Source organism: Arachis hypogaea, chromosome 13 (assembly GCF_003086295.3).
Source record: "Arachis hypogaea cultivar Tifrunner chromosome 13, arahy.Tifrunner.gnm2.J5K5, whole genome shotgun sequence".
Lineage (NCBI taxonomy): Eukaryota > Viridiplantae > Streptophyta > Magnoliopsida > Fabales > Fabaceae > Arachis > Arachis hypogaea.
Window position 1 is genome coordinate 103,224,368 of NC_092048.1, and position 14,036 is coordinate 103,238,403.

The window sequence follows — 14,036 nt, forward strand, 5'->3', positions numbered from 1 at the left end:
AAAAAAAAAGAACAAATTAAGTAACCTATTGAGTTAAATTTGGTCACGAAACAAAACTAAAGTAACAAATTACCAAATTCAATTCACAAATTGGAATTCAATTAACACAAATTTTTATAAATTTTGGCAGCATTCTGATAGTAAATAGGACATTTTTTAATTTAAACAAACAGCAAACTCAACCCATATGAACTCACTAAAATCAAATCAGCACTAATCAGCACTAAAATCAAACGGCAGCAAGCGAAAATGGCAATCAGCAGCAATATAAAAATTAGCATAATAAGGCCATCATCATCATCGCTCAATCAAAACAAGGCATGAAATCAGCCATTAACAAGGATAAAACAGCACTATACAATTTGAAACTGTTCATTCCAGGCATCAGCAGCAACCAAAAAGTTCAACCTAAATCCACTACAAATCAGATATAACTTCCTAACCACCTATAATCCACTAAGCATGCATAACTAAACTGACTAATTTAACAAAAACTGAACAAACTAATTAAACTAAGAAAATGTAAACAGGGAAAAAAATTGAGAACCTGCAGAAGAAGCAGAAACAGAAAATGGCAAGGGGAGGGAGAATAGAGGCAGAGCAGTGTCAACCCAGATGCGGCTACGGGTGGCGCACGGTGGAGGATGAGCGCAGAAACAGGGGAACAGTGGCGTTTTTGTTCTGGTTGCAAAGACAGGGGAGAGCAAAAATGGAAGAAGAAGAAAAGAGGAGAAAGGGAAAGAAGGAGGTATTTTCTTCACTGTTGTCTCTATATAAAGATACTAATTATATACCATCCCTCTTATTGATTTAATTTATAAGATATTTAATTGAAAAAAAAGAACAAATTAAAGTAACCTTTTGAGTTGAATTTGGTCACGAAACAAAACTAAAGTAACAAATTACCAAATTCAATTCACAAATTGGAATTCAATTAACACACAAATTTTTAGAAATTTTGACAGTACTCTGGCAGTAAATAGGACGTTTCTGAATTTAAACAAACAGCAAAATCAATCCATATGAACTCACTAAAATCAAATTAACACTAATCAGGATCAATTTATATGAATTAAACGGCAGTAAGCGAAAATGGCAATCAGCAGCAATATAAAAATTAGCATAATAAGGCCATCATCATCATTGCTCAATCAAAACAAGGCATGAAATCAGCCATTAACAAGGATAAAACAGCACTATACAATTTGAAACCGTTCATTTCAAGGATCAGCAGCAACCAAAAAGTTCAACCTAAATCCACTACAAATCAGATATAACTTCCTAACCACCTATAATTGACGATTGGGACTTCTGCCAGTAAAGAAATTTATGAAATTAATTGCGTTGTAAGTATAGTTTCTAAACCAACAAAGAATCCTTTCGTACAAAAACTTTGGTTGTCACAAGTAACAAACCCAATAAAATTTATAACCGAAGTATTTAAACCTCGGGTCGTCTTCTCAAGGAATTGCAGGGAAGTATGATGTATTATTGGTTATGGAAAATGTAGAATTTTGGGTTTTTGAAATATGAAACAAGGAGAATAAATTAGCAATGAAGTAAATTAATTACTAGAAAAATTCTTGGCAAAGTATGAGAACTGAAAATCCCATCCTAGTTATCCTTATCAGGTGTGATGAGAATTGGATTTTGCTCCCACTTAGTTAACCCTTACTAAATAAAGGAAAGTCAAGTAGACTAATCAATTTGATTCTTCATGTCCTAGTCAACTCCTAAGGAAAGACTAGCTTTAGAGGGATCCAAACCAATCAGCAAATTCCAATTATCAATCACAAAGGAGTTTGATAACTCAAGTGTCACCAATTACTCAACCAAAGCCAAAAGGGGAAAAATCTAAATTATTTATATCATAAACAGAAGGAAACAATCATAAATCTGAAATACCTCAATTTATATTAAATAGAAAATCAAATTAAACATAGGAATCTATAGACCAAATTGGCAACATCAAGTAATCAACTAAAGTAATAGAATGAATAAAGTAGAAGAGAATATAAAGTATAGGAACATTGAACCTGGAATGAAGAAATAACCATAAACAAAGAGGAATCCTAATTCTAAAATCTAAGAGAGATGAGAGAGCCTCTCTCTCTAGAGAACTACATCTAAAACCTAAAATTGTGAATTATGAATGTTGTTTCTATGTTGTTGTGTCAATGGATGCATTCTCCCACTTTATAGCCTCTAATTTGTGTTATCTGGGCCAAAAACTGGGTAAAAAATAGCCCAGAAATCGCCCCCAGCGATTTCTGGTACGTACAGGTCGCTGCAAAGTCATGCGTCCACGTGATCCACGCGTTCGCGTCGCCTGGCTTCGGGGAAGCTATGGCAAATTATATATCGTTGCGAAGCCCCAGACGTTAGCTTTCCAAAGCAACTGGAACCACGTCATTTGGACTCTGTAGCTCAAGTTATGCTGGATTTAGTACCAGGAGGTCAGGCTAGACAGCATTAGCAATTCCTTCAGTTTCTTGTATTCCTTCCACTTTTGCATGCTTCTTTTCTATCCTCTAAGCCATTCCTGCCCTGTAATCTCTGAAAATACTTAACACACATATCACGGCATCGAATGGTATAAAGGGGAATTAATTTTTGGTAATTTAAAGGCTTGGGAAGCAAGTTTCCAATTATAGAACAAAATTAGGAAGGAAAATGTAAAACCATGCAATTAGTATGAATAAGTGTGCAAAGACTTGATAAAAACCACTCAAATGAGCACAAGATAAACCATAAAATAGTGGTTTATCAATCTCCCCACACTTAAACATTAGCATGTCCTCATGCTAAGCTCAAGAGAAGCTATAAAAGAGTGAAGAGGAATGGTAAAATGTATGAAATGCAACCTATCTATATGAATGCAACTACATACAAAATATTTCTACCTACTTGGTTAAAAATAAACAAATCTTTTAAGAACAAATATGAACTGGATTTCACTAATTCAAATCACAAAATAAAGTACAAGTGAACTTGCAAAAGAAAATAGCTCATGAAAGCCGGGAACAAGGAATCGAGCATCGAACCCTCAGTAGAAGTGTATGCACTCTAATCGGTCAGGTGTTTAAGGTTCAATTCTCTCAATTCTCTACTAATCTTGCTTTCTAAGGCTTGCTTTTCTTCTACCAATCAACAAAAATTTAATGCATAAATACACATATCAAGAGGTCTTTTAAGGGTTGTAATGGGGTTAAGGTCAAGGTAGGACTGTATTTGGCCAAATGGACTAAAATCTGAATCCTTAATTAACTTAAACTTTCCACCTAACTTTAGACAATCCATGTACAACATCTAGCTATCCATTAGCCATGTTTTTCACATATTCATGCTTCCTGATTTGAGTACAGTACATATGCATTGCTATCACCATTTACTTTGGGGCATTTTGTCCCCATTTATTATTTGCTCTTTTTCTTTTCTTTTTTTCTCTTTTTTTTATTTTTTTATTTTTTTTATTTCTCTTTTCTTAATAAATTTTTTTTCTTTTGTTTTGTTTTTTTTTTTCAATGCATATGATTAAATTATTGAATGCATGAACATGTCTTAAACATTTCTTTCACATTTTAGATATATAACACCCAATTCTTAAACCAAACGTTTCCAAACCCACTTTCTCCACACTTAATTCATGAGCACTCTCACTAGTCTAAGCTAACCAAGGATTCAAATTAAGGACATTATTGTTTTCCGCTTAGAGTTAGTGATGAGCTAAAGTAAAGAATAAAGGGGTAAAATAGGCTCAAAATTGGTTTGCAAGGGATAATGAAAGGTAAGGCCATATGGGTATGTAAGCTTAGTGAAACAAAGGCCTCAATCATATAAGCGCATGCATACATCAAACCATGGAAATATAGAATTAGACAAGACAAATATCACAATTTTAGAGAGAAAAACACACACCAAAAAAATAAAATATTGGTTGATAAGATGCAACCAATCAATTAGGCTCAAAATCTCACTGGTTTTGTGTGTTCGATCTCTAAACCATGTTCCAATATAATATTTCTTCAAACAAGTTCAATAAAAATTTTGATTCAAATTAGTGAAATGCTATAAAAAGTTTCTTGAAAAGAAATATCACTTTAACCAAGTGGTGGTAAAATATGCACAAAATCAAGCAAATATGCAATCAAACATGCAAATGCAACAATGAACTAGCAAAGAAAATAAAACATTCAAAACCTTGGTATTGAGAAGAAAATAACTAACCCACAGAAGTCGGTATTGATCTCCCCACACTTAAAAATTACACCGTCCTCGGTGCATGCTAAGATGTACAAGTGGACAGGTAGCTCCGCAGCTAGTGCTCTTTTTGTTCCTTTCCTTGCCAGTGGTTTGGGAGTAGCTTTCTCTTTACCCTTCTTGGTGGCCATCCTGAAAAAGGAAAAAGAAAGTAACATGTAAAGCTAAGAGTTTGAGCAAGGAAGAGGGTGGTATAGGTGATAATCAATGCACGGTAAAGAAGGATGTCGTTAACACATGGTCATGACTACATGTGAAAAGTTCATCAATGGAAATATAGCAAGTGCATATGATGGCAAGTAGATGCAAGATGTTTATTGGCATGCCGGCAAAGCATGAGTAGCATAGATCAAGCATTAAATGCCCAATTTGATTATCAACTTTTTTAAACTAACAATCTGTTTGTATTGACAATTATATTTAATCAATAAAATGTGAAAAGGGGTTTTGTGAAAAACAGGCATTAGAGTAGTAGAATAGAGTAATATAAAGATAATGCACAATGCCATACGGGCTTTTTCACAAACACATAGCATCCATGGTGAATATGTTATTGAAAGTATTAAATTGAACATGCAAGCAACCCTTCAAGAAGTAATATTAATTGTCAAATAATTCCACAATAATTCACAAGAAAAATATAGAAGAAAATAATTACCTAATTAAGTTTCTAACACCAATTAAAATAAAGTAAAAAGAAAAAGACAGAAAAGGAAACATAGATAATGAAAGTAAAAAGAAAAAAAGAAAATATAAATAAAAATAATAAAGGAAAAGTAAAAAGTAAATAAAGAAAGAAAAGAACCTTGATAATGGTTGTGAAAAATAAGGAAGGGGAAAGTAAAAAGTGAGAAAGAATAAAGAGGGAAGAAGAGGGAAGAAAGAAATAAGAAGGAAAAGAAGAGATTTATATTTGGGAGGAAAATATAAGATATCTTGGCTGATCTGGATAAGCTGTGCGTCGCTTGTGATGTGGATGCATGGGTCACGCGGTCGCGTGGTGTGTGATAATTTCAGGTGACGCGGACGCGTGGGTCACGCGATCGCGTGGCCTGATTTGTGCTATTGGCGCGAGTGCAACCGTGCATTCGTGCAACTCTCTGTTTTAAATGCATTGTGCCAAAACTCTGGGTGACGCGTGCGCGTGGGTGACGCGATCGCGTGAATGGCCATCTTTTGAAAATGACGCGGACACGTGGGGCACGCGGTCGCGTGGTAGGGCTTGTGTTTCCAGCATCATTCCAGCCCTACTCCACCATAACTTGCTGCCATACACCCCTTTTACGTCGATTTTTAGGGGCACGCAGTCCCATGGTTGACGCGGACGCGTGGGAGGATATTCTTCAAAACGACACGGACGCGTGAGTGACACGGTCGCATGGGCATGTTTGTGCCTAAGGCACGCCTCCAGCCACGCTTTCGCATAACTTTCTGTTCAATTCTCTTTTCTTCCTAACGCAACTATGACGCGGACGTGTCAGCGACTGATAAACCCATATTTTATGATATATTTTGTGCCTAATTTAAGTGATTTATTCAGTCCTTCACTCACTTATTCATGTTAATTGCATGGTTTTACTTTCCCTTCCTTATTATGTGATGTATGTAAAAAAAAAAACATGTTTCCTATGCTTTAAAAGTAATTATTTTAATTACCCTTTATTTCCATTCGATGCCGTGATTCATGTGTTGAGTAGTTTTAGATCCTCTAAGGCAGGAATGACTTAAAGGATGGAAAGGAAATATACAAAAATGGAAGGAAAGCACAAAATGGAGTTTTTGAAGAAACTGGAAGCGACGCGATCGCATGGACAACGCGGCCGCATGCCAGCGCGAAATGGCAGTGACACGACCACGCGCCTTAAGCGAAACGCATATGACGCGGACGCATGACTGAAGCGACCGCGTGATAAGGAAAACTCCAGATGACGCGACCACGTGACCCACGCGGACACGTGACAGAGGCCACGCACCAGAAATTATAGAAAACGCTCCTAGCGATTTCTGAAGCCCTTTTTGGCCCAAATCCAAGTCCAGAAGGCACAGATCAGAGGTTATGAGGTGGGGGAATGCATCCATTCAGAGAGAGTCTCCAATTAGTTACTTTTCATGATTTAGATGTATTTTTTAGGGAGAGGTTCTCTCCTCTCTCTTTTAGGATTTAGAATTAGGATTTCTTTTGCTTTCAGGATTATCTCTTTTTATCAGGTTCAATATTCCTTTTTAATTACTTATTTTCTCAATTTAATTTATGAATTCTTCTATGTTACAGATTATTCTTTGAATTAATATTATTTGAGGTATTTCAGTTTATGATTGCTTTCTTTTATTTATATTACTGTTGCTTCCAATCTGAAGACATTTTTATTCAAGTAGATTTACTTTTTCCCTTTTAGTCTTGGTTAAGAAATCAGTAACTCAGGAGTTATCAAACTCAACATGATTGATGATTGTTATCTTTGCTAATTGAATTGAACTTCAATAATCCCAATCTTTCCTTAGGGATTAACTAGGATTTGAAGATCAAATTAATTAGTCATTTGACCTTTCTTTGCTTTAAGTAAAGGCTAATTAAGTGGAATTAAGATTCAATCTTCATCATCATTGATAAGGATAACTAGGATAGGACTTCCGATTTCTCATACCTTGCCAAAAGTTTATTTTACAGTTATTTATTTATTTTACCTGCCATTTAAATTATTTGTTCCCCATCTTCAAAACCCCAATTTACAATCTTCATAACCAATAATAAGAACATACTTCCCTGCAGTTTCTTGAGAAAACGACCCGAGGTTTAAATACTCGGTTATCAATTTTAAAGGGGTTTGTTACTTGTGACAACCAACACGTTTGTAAGAAAGGTTGATTGCTTGGTTTAGTAACTATACTTGCAACGAGAGTTTACTATAACTTCTAAACCATCAATCTTCAGTCTCTTCAAAATGGCGTCGTTGCCGGGGAGTTGCAAACGTGTGCCTTATTATTGGTTATTGTAAATATTTCTCTTTTACTTGTTTATTTGTTCTTATTTTCTTCTTTTAATTTTTATTAGCTACTATGAATTCTCACCCCCCTCGCTTTGAGTTTGGTTTTAATATTGTTGAAAGGAGTAAAAGTTATAACAGGAACATGCATCAAGGTCAGAGCAATCAAAGATGGATGGAGCCAAGAGGATCTGATCAACCCTTTAGGCAACAACACCCTCCAAGATATCATGCACAAAGACCATTCTACAATGCATACCAAGCCAATAGACATGGTGGACAACCTTGTAGTTACCAACAAGCCCCACCCTGTGCTTATAGGCCATCCTTTCAACATAACTTCGAACCACCACACTCACAAGCTCCTTTTCACCATTCACCACCATATGATCCTCATTTACCCCAATTCCAATCCAATTACACCCAAATACCACCACTTCCCCATGTACCACGTCCAAATCCATCACCCCGAGAATCAGAGGTTCGCCTCAAGGAAACAGTAGATCAACTTCAAACAACTCTTCATCAACTGGAGCAAGCAGTAAGTCAATTATCTTCTAGACGTTCGAACGTTCAAGGATCTCCCACAGCCCCATGTGGACAATCTAATGAAGAACGTAGTATGAAGGAGATACTAGAAACTCCAGTGGACAGAACAGGGCATGACTTCGTACTGGAACAAGTAGAGGAAGCTGTCATTGTAAAAGAAGAAGAGTTGGTTGAAGACTTAGGAGAAGCTGAACTTCCATGGGAATCCAGAATTGTGGAAAATTCTGTCAAGGATGTTACAATTGATGCTAAAGAGGATAGTGCACAACTCCCAAAGCAAGTCTTTTATGAAGAACTAGACGGAATAATCCAAGAAGCAAGTTTCCTTGATAATGATAATCTCAAGTCAAGTTCTCCTAGTAATGAACTTACATCCGCAAGTGAATTCTCTGAGATCGAAGAATCTTCCCCAAGTGAATACGAAGATGATGTGGAGGTGGATTTCTCTCAACCTCCCGTTTATGACTTAAGTAACGAGGAAGACATAGAAGGCTTTGATCAGGACATGGATGCATTTGAAGAAGTCTACAAGGAAGTGAAGAAATTCACTGAAGAGCACAAGGGAGTAAAACTTACAGAACCACTGGAAACACCTATCCCAAGGCCATTACCACCCAATACAAGCTTCAAGTGGGTACAATCCTTAACCTTTAGCTTTATTTTTCCACTTGAATATGGGTTGCTTGAAACATATGGCCAGCTTAGAGCTCTCTGTGGCTTTAAGAGTAAGAGGGAAATGGCTCATACTCAGAGCTGGTGCATGATGAGCGGATAATTTATACGCTTTTTGGCATTGTTTTTAGTATGTTTTTAGTAGGATCTAGTTACTTTTAGTGATATTTTTATTAGTTTTTATGTTAAATTCACATTTCAGGAATTTACTATGAGTTTGTGTGTTTTTCTATGATTTCAGGTATTTTCTGGCTGAAATTGAGGGACTTGAGCAAAAATCAGATTCAGAGGTTGAAGAAGGACTGCTTATGCTGTTAGATTCTGACCTCCCATCACTCAAAGTGGATTTTCTGGAGCTACAGAACTCCAAATGGCGCGCTCTCAACGGCGTTAGAAAGTAGACATCCAGGGCTTTCTAGCAATATGTAATAGTCCATACTTTGTCCAAGTTTAGACGACGTAAAAGGGCGTTGAACGCCAGTTTTACGCTGCAGTCTGGAGTTAAACGCCAGAATCACGTCACAAACCAGAGTTGAACGCCAAAAACACGTTACAACTTGGCGTTCAACTCCAAAAGAAGCCTCTGCATGTGTAAACTTCAAGCTCAGCCCAAGCACACACCAAGTGGGGAAGAGTTTCTGCACTCCATAGATTAAGGTGTGGAGCTCTGCTGTTCCTCATGATTTAATGCAAAGTATTACTGTTTTATATTCAATTCAGCTTATTCCGCTTCTAAGATATCCATTCGCACCCAAGAACATGATGAATGTGATGATTATGTGATGCTCATCATCATTCTCACTTATGAACGCGTGCCTGACAAATACTTCCGTTCTACATGCAAACAAGCTAGAATGAGTATCTCTTAGATATCTAATACAGAGGACCAAGTCCGAGATATTAGAATCTTCGTGGTATAAGTTAGAACCCATGGATGGCCATTCCTGAGATCCGGAAAGTCTAAACCTTGTCTGTGGTATTCCGAGTAGGATTTGGGAAGGGATGGTTGTGACGAACTTCAAACTCGCGAGTGCTGGGCGTAGTGACAGACGCAAAAGGAGGGTGAATCCTATTCCAGTATGATCGAGAACCTCCAGATGATTAGCCGTGCCGTAACAGAGCATTTGGACCTTTTTCACAGAGAGGATGGGATGTAGCCATTGACAACGGTGATGCCTTACAGAAAGCTTGCCATGGAAAGGAGTAGGACTGGTTGGATGAAGACAGCAGGAAAGCAGAGGTTCAGAGGAACGAAAGCATCTCTATACGCTTATCTGAAATTCTCACCAATGAATTACATAAGTATTTCTATCTTTATTTTCTGTTTATTTATTATTATTATTTGAAAACTCCATAACCATTTGATATCCGCCTGATTGAGATTTACAAGATGACCATAGCTTGCTTCATACCAACAATCTCCGTGGGATCGACCCTTACTCACATAAGGTTTTATTACTTGGACGACCCAGTACACTTGCTGGTTAGTTGTATCGAAGTTGTGACAAATTATGAATTAAGATTAGAGCACCAAATTTTTGGAGCCATTACCAGGGATCACAATTTCGTGCACCAAGTTTTTGGCGCTGTTGCCGGGGATTGTTCGAGTTTGGACAACTGACGGTTCATCTTGTTGCTCAGATTAGGTAATTTTCTTTTTGTTTTATTTTCAAAAAAAAATATTTTTTTCTTCAAAAATCTTTCAAAAAAAAAATTTTTCCAAAAATCTTTCAAAAAAAAAATTTTTCCTTTTTGTTTTCGAAAATTATTTTAAAATTTTTAAGAATGAATTCTAAAGTTTCAAAATGGTATGCTGAAGTTTGGCTGGCCATCAAGCTTTAGACTAACTTGGTATGATTCCTGGAATCTTGATTGAGGACTGTGAATTCATTGCTTCCTTTTTCCTATATGTTTTCAAAAAATAAAAATATACAAAAATACCAAAAAAAAAATTCATAAAATCAAAAATATTATTGTGTTTCTTGTTTGAGTCTTGAGTCAATTTTAAGTTTAGTGTCAATTGCATGTTTTTATTTTATTTTATTTTTTTTTTCTAAAAAAAATTTTTCGAAAATTCGTGCATTCATAGTGTTCTTCATGATCTTCAAGTTGTTCTTGGTAAGTCTTCTTGTTTGATCTTCATATCTTCTTGTTTTGTGTCTTTTCTTGTTTTTCATATGCATTTTTAACTTGTTAGTGTCTAATTATTGAAAATCTCTAAGTTTGGTGTCTTGCATGTTTAACTTGTTCTTGGAAAGTCTTATTGATGTTCATCTTGATCTTCAAAGTGTTCTTGGTGTTCATCTTGATATTCATAGTGTTCTTGCATGCATTCATTGTTTTGATCTAAAAATTCTCATGCATTGAGTCTTTTTCATGTTTTTCTCTTTCTTCATTAAAAATTCAAAAATCAAAAAATAATATTTCCCTTTTTCACTCATAAATTTTTGAAAATTTGAGTTGACTTTTTCAAAACTTTTTAAAATTTAGTTGTTTCTTATGAGTCAAATCAAATTTTCAATTTAAAAATCATATCTTTTTCAAAATCTTTTTCAAAAATCATATCTTTTTCATTTTTCTTATTTATTTTCGAAAATTTTAAAAATATTTTTCAAAAATATTTTTCTTAATTTTATATCATATTTTCGAAAATATCATCAACAATTAATGTTTTGGTTCAAAAATTTCAAGTTTGTTACTTACTTGTTAAGAAAGATTCAAACTTTAAGTTCTAGAATCATATCTTGTGATTTCTTGTGAATCAAGTCATTAATTGTGATTTTAAAAATCAAAACTTTTTCAAAACTAATTTCAATCATATCTTTTCAAAAAATATCTTTTTATCTTATCTTTTTCAAAATCATATCTTTTTAATCATACCTTTTCATATCATGTCTTTTTCAAATATCTTTTCTAACTTCTTATCTTCTTATCTTTTAAAAATTAATTTTCAAAATTTGTTTCAACTAACTAATTAACTTTTTGTTTGTTTCTTATTTCTTTCAAAACTACCTAACTAAATATCCCTATCTAATTTTCGAAAATATCTCCCTCTTTTTTCAAAAAACTTCTTTTTAGTTAATTAATTGTTTAAATTTTAATTTTAATTTTAATTCTCCTTTAATTTTCAAAAATCATCAACTTCTTTTCAAAAATTAATTTTCGAAATTTCCTCTCCCTCATCTCCTTCTATTTATTTATTCATCTACTAACACTTCTCCTCACCTCATATCTCTGCTCCTATCCTCACCCTTGTGTTTGGATTATTCATTCTTCTTCACTCTTATTCCCTTTCTTCTTCTACTCATACAAAGGAACCTCTCTCTACTAAGGCAAAGAGGATCCCTATTATTATTTTCTGTTCCCTTCTTTTTCATATGAGCAGGAGCAAGGACAAGAACATTCTTGTTGAAGCAGACCCTGAACCTGAAAGGACTCTGAAGAGGAAACTAAGAGAAGCTAAATTACAACAATCCAGAGATAACCTTACAGAAATTTTCAAAAAGGAAGAGGAGATGGCAACCGAAAATAATAATAATGCAAGGAAGATGCTTGGTGACTTTACTGTACCAAATTCCAATTCACATGGAAGAAGCATCTCCATTTCTACCATTGGAGCAAACAATTTTGAGCTTAAACCTCAATTAGTTTCTCTGATGCAACAAAACTGCAAGTTTCATGGACTTCCATCTGAAGATTTCTTTCAGTTCTTAGCTGAATTCTTGTAGATCTGTGATACTGTTAAGACTAATGGAGTAGATCCTGAAGTCTACAGGCTCACGCTTTTCCCTTTTGCTGTGAGAGACAGAGCTAGAATATGGTTGGATTCTCAACCTAAAGATAGCCTGAACTCTTGGGATAAGCTGGTCACGACTTTCTTAGCCAAGTTCTTTCCTCCTCAAAAGCTGAGTAAGCTTAGAGTGGATGTTCAAACCTTCAGACAGAAAGAAGGTGAATCCCTCTATGAAGCTTGGGAGAGATACAAGCAACTGACCAAAAAGTGTCCTTCTGACATGTTTTCAGAATGGACCATCCTGGATATATTCTATGATGGTCTGTCTGAATTAGCTAAGATGTCATTGGATACTTCTGCAGGTGGATCCATTCACCTAAAGAAAATGCCTGGAGAAGCTCAAGAACTTATTGACATGGTTGCTAACAACCAGTTTATGTACACTTCTGAGAGGAATCCTGTGAGTAATGGGACGTCTCAGAAGAAGGGAGTTCTTGAAATTGATACTCTGAATGCCATATTGGCTCAGAATAAAATATTGACTCAGCAAGTCAATATGATTTCTCAGAGTTTGAATGGAATGCAAGCTGCATCCAACAGTACTCAAGAGGCATCTTCTGAGGAAGAAGCTTATGATCCTAAGAACCCTGCAATAGTAGAGGTGAATTACATGGGTGAACCCTATGGAAACACCTATAATCCCTCATGGAAAAATCACCCAAATCTCTCATGGAAGGATCAACAAAAGCCTCAACAAGGCTTTAATAATGGTGGAAGAAACAGGTTTAACAATAGTAAACTTTTTCCATCATCCACTCAGCAACAGACAGAGAATTCTGAGCAGAATCAGTCTAGCTTAGCAAATTCAGTCTCTGATCTATCTAAGGCCACTCTAAGTTTCTTGAATGAAACAAGGTCCTCCATTAGAAATTTGGAGGCACAAGTGGGCCAGCTGAGTAAGAAGATCACTGAAACCCCTCCTAGTACTCTCTCAAGCAATACAGAAGAGAATCCAAAGAGAGATTGCAAGGCCATTGATATAACCATCATGGCCGAATCCAAGAAGGAAGGGGAGGACGTGAATCCCAAGGAGGAAGACCACCTGGGACGTCCAGTGATCAACAAGGAGTTTTTCTTTGAGGAACCAAAGGAATCTGAGGCTCATCTAGAGACCATAGAGATTCCATTGAACCTCCTTATGCCCTTCATGAGCTCTGATGAGTATTCTTCTTCTGAAGAGAATGAGGATGTTACTGAAGAGCAAGTTGCCAAGTATCTTGGTGTAATCATGAAGCTGAATGCCAAACTATTTGGTAATGAGAATAGGGAAGAAGAACCTCCTTTGCTCACCAATGAACTAAGTGATCTGGATCAACTGACATTGCCTCAGAAGAAACAGGATCCTGGAAAGTTCCTAATACCTTGTACCATAGGCACCATGACCTTTGAGAAGGCTCTATGTGACCTGGGGTCTGGGATAAACCTCATGTCACTCTCTGTAATGGAGAAATTGGGAATCTTTGAGGTGCAAGCTGCCAGAATATCATTAGAGATGGCAGACAACTCAAGAAAATAGGCTTATGGACTAGTAGAGAACATGTTAGTAAAGGTTGAAGGCCTTTACATCCCTGCTGATTTCATAATCCTAGACACTGGGAAGGAAGAGGATGAATCCATCATCCTTGGAAGACCCTTCCTAGCCACAGCATGATTGATGTGGACAGAGGAGAGTTGGTCTTTTAACTGAATGAAGACTACCTTGTGTTTAAAACTCAAGGTCCTCCTTCTGTAACCATGGAGAGGAAGCATGAAAAGCTTCTCTCAGTACAGAGTCAACT

At 36.0% G+C, this 14,036-nt stretch overlaps 1 non-coding gene across 1 annotated transcript; it reads right to left on the bottom strand.

The window, feature by feature from the left end:
• Positions 1–12,376: 12,376 nt before the first annotated feature.
• LOC112739110 (small nucleolar RNA R71) lies at positions 12,377–12,480 on the bottom strand. Its single transcript, XR_003170050.1, has one exon. It is a non-coding gene; the product is annotated as a small nucleolar RNA R71 (small nucleolar RNA).
• Positions 12,481–14,036: the final 1,556 nt, after the last annotated feature.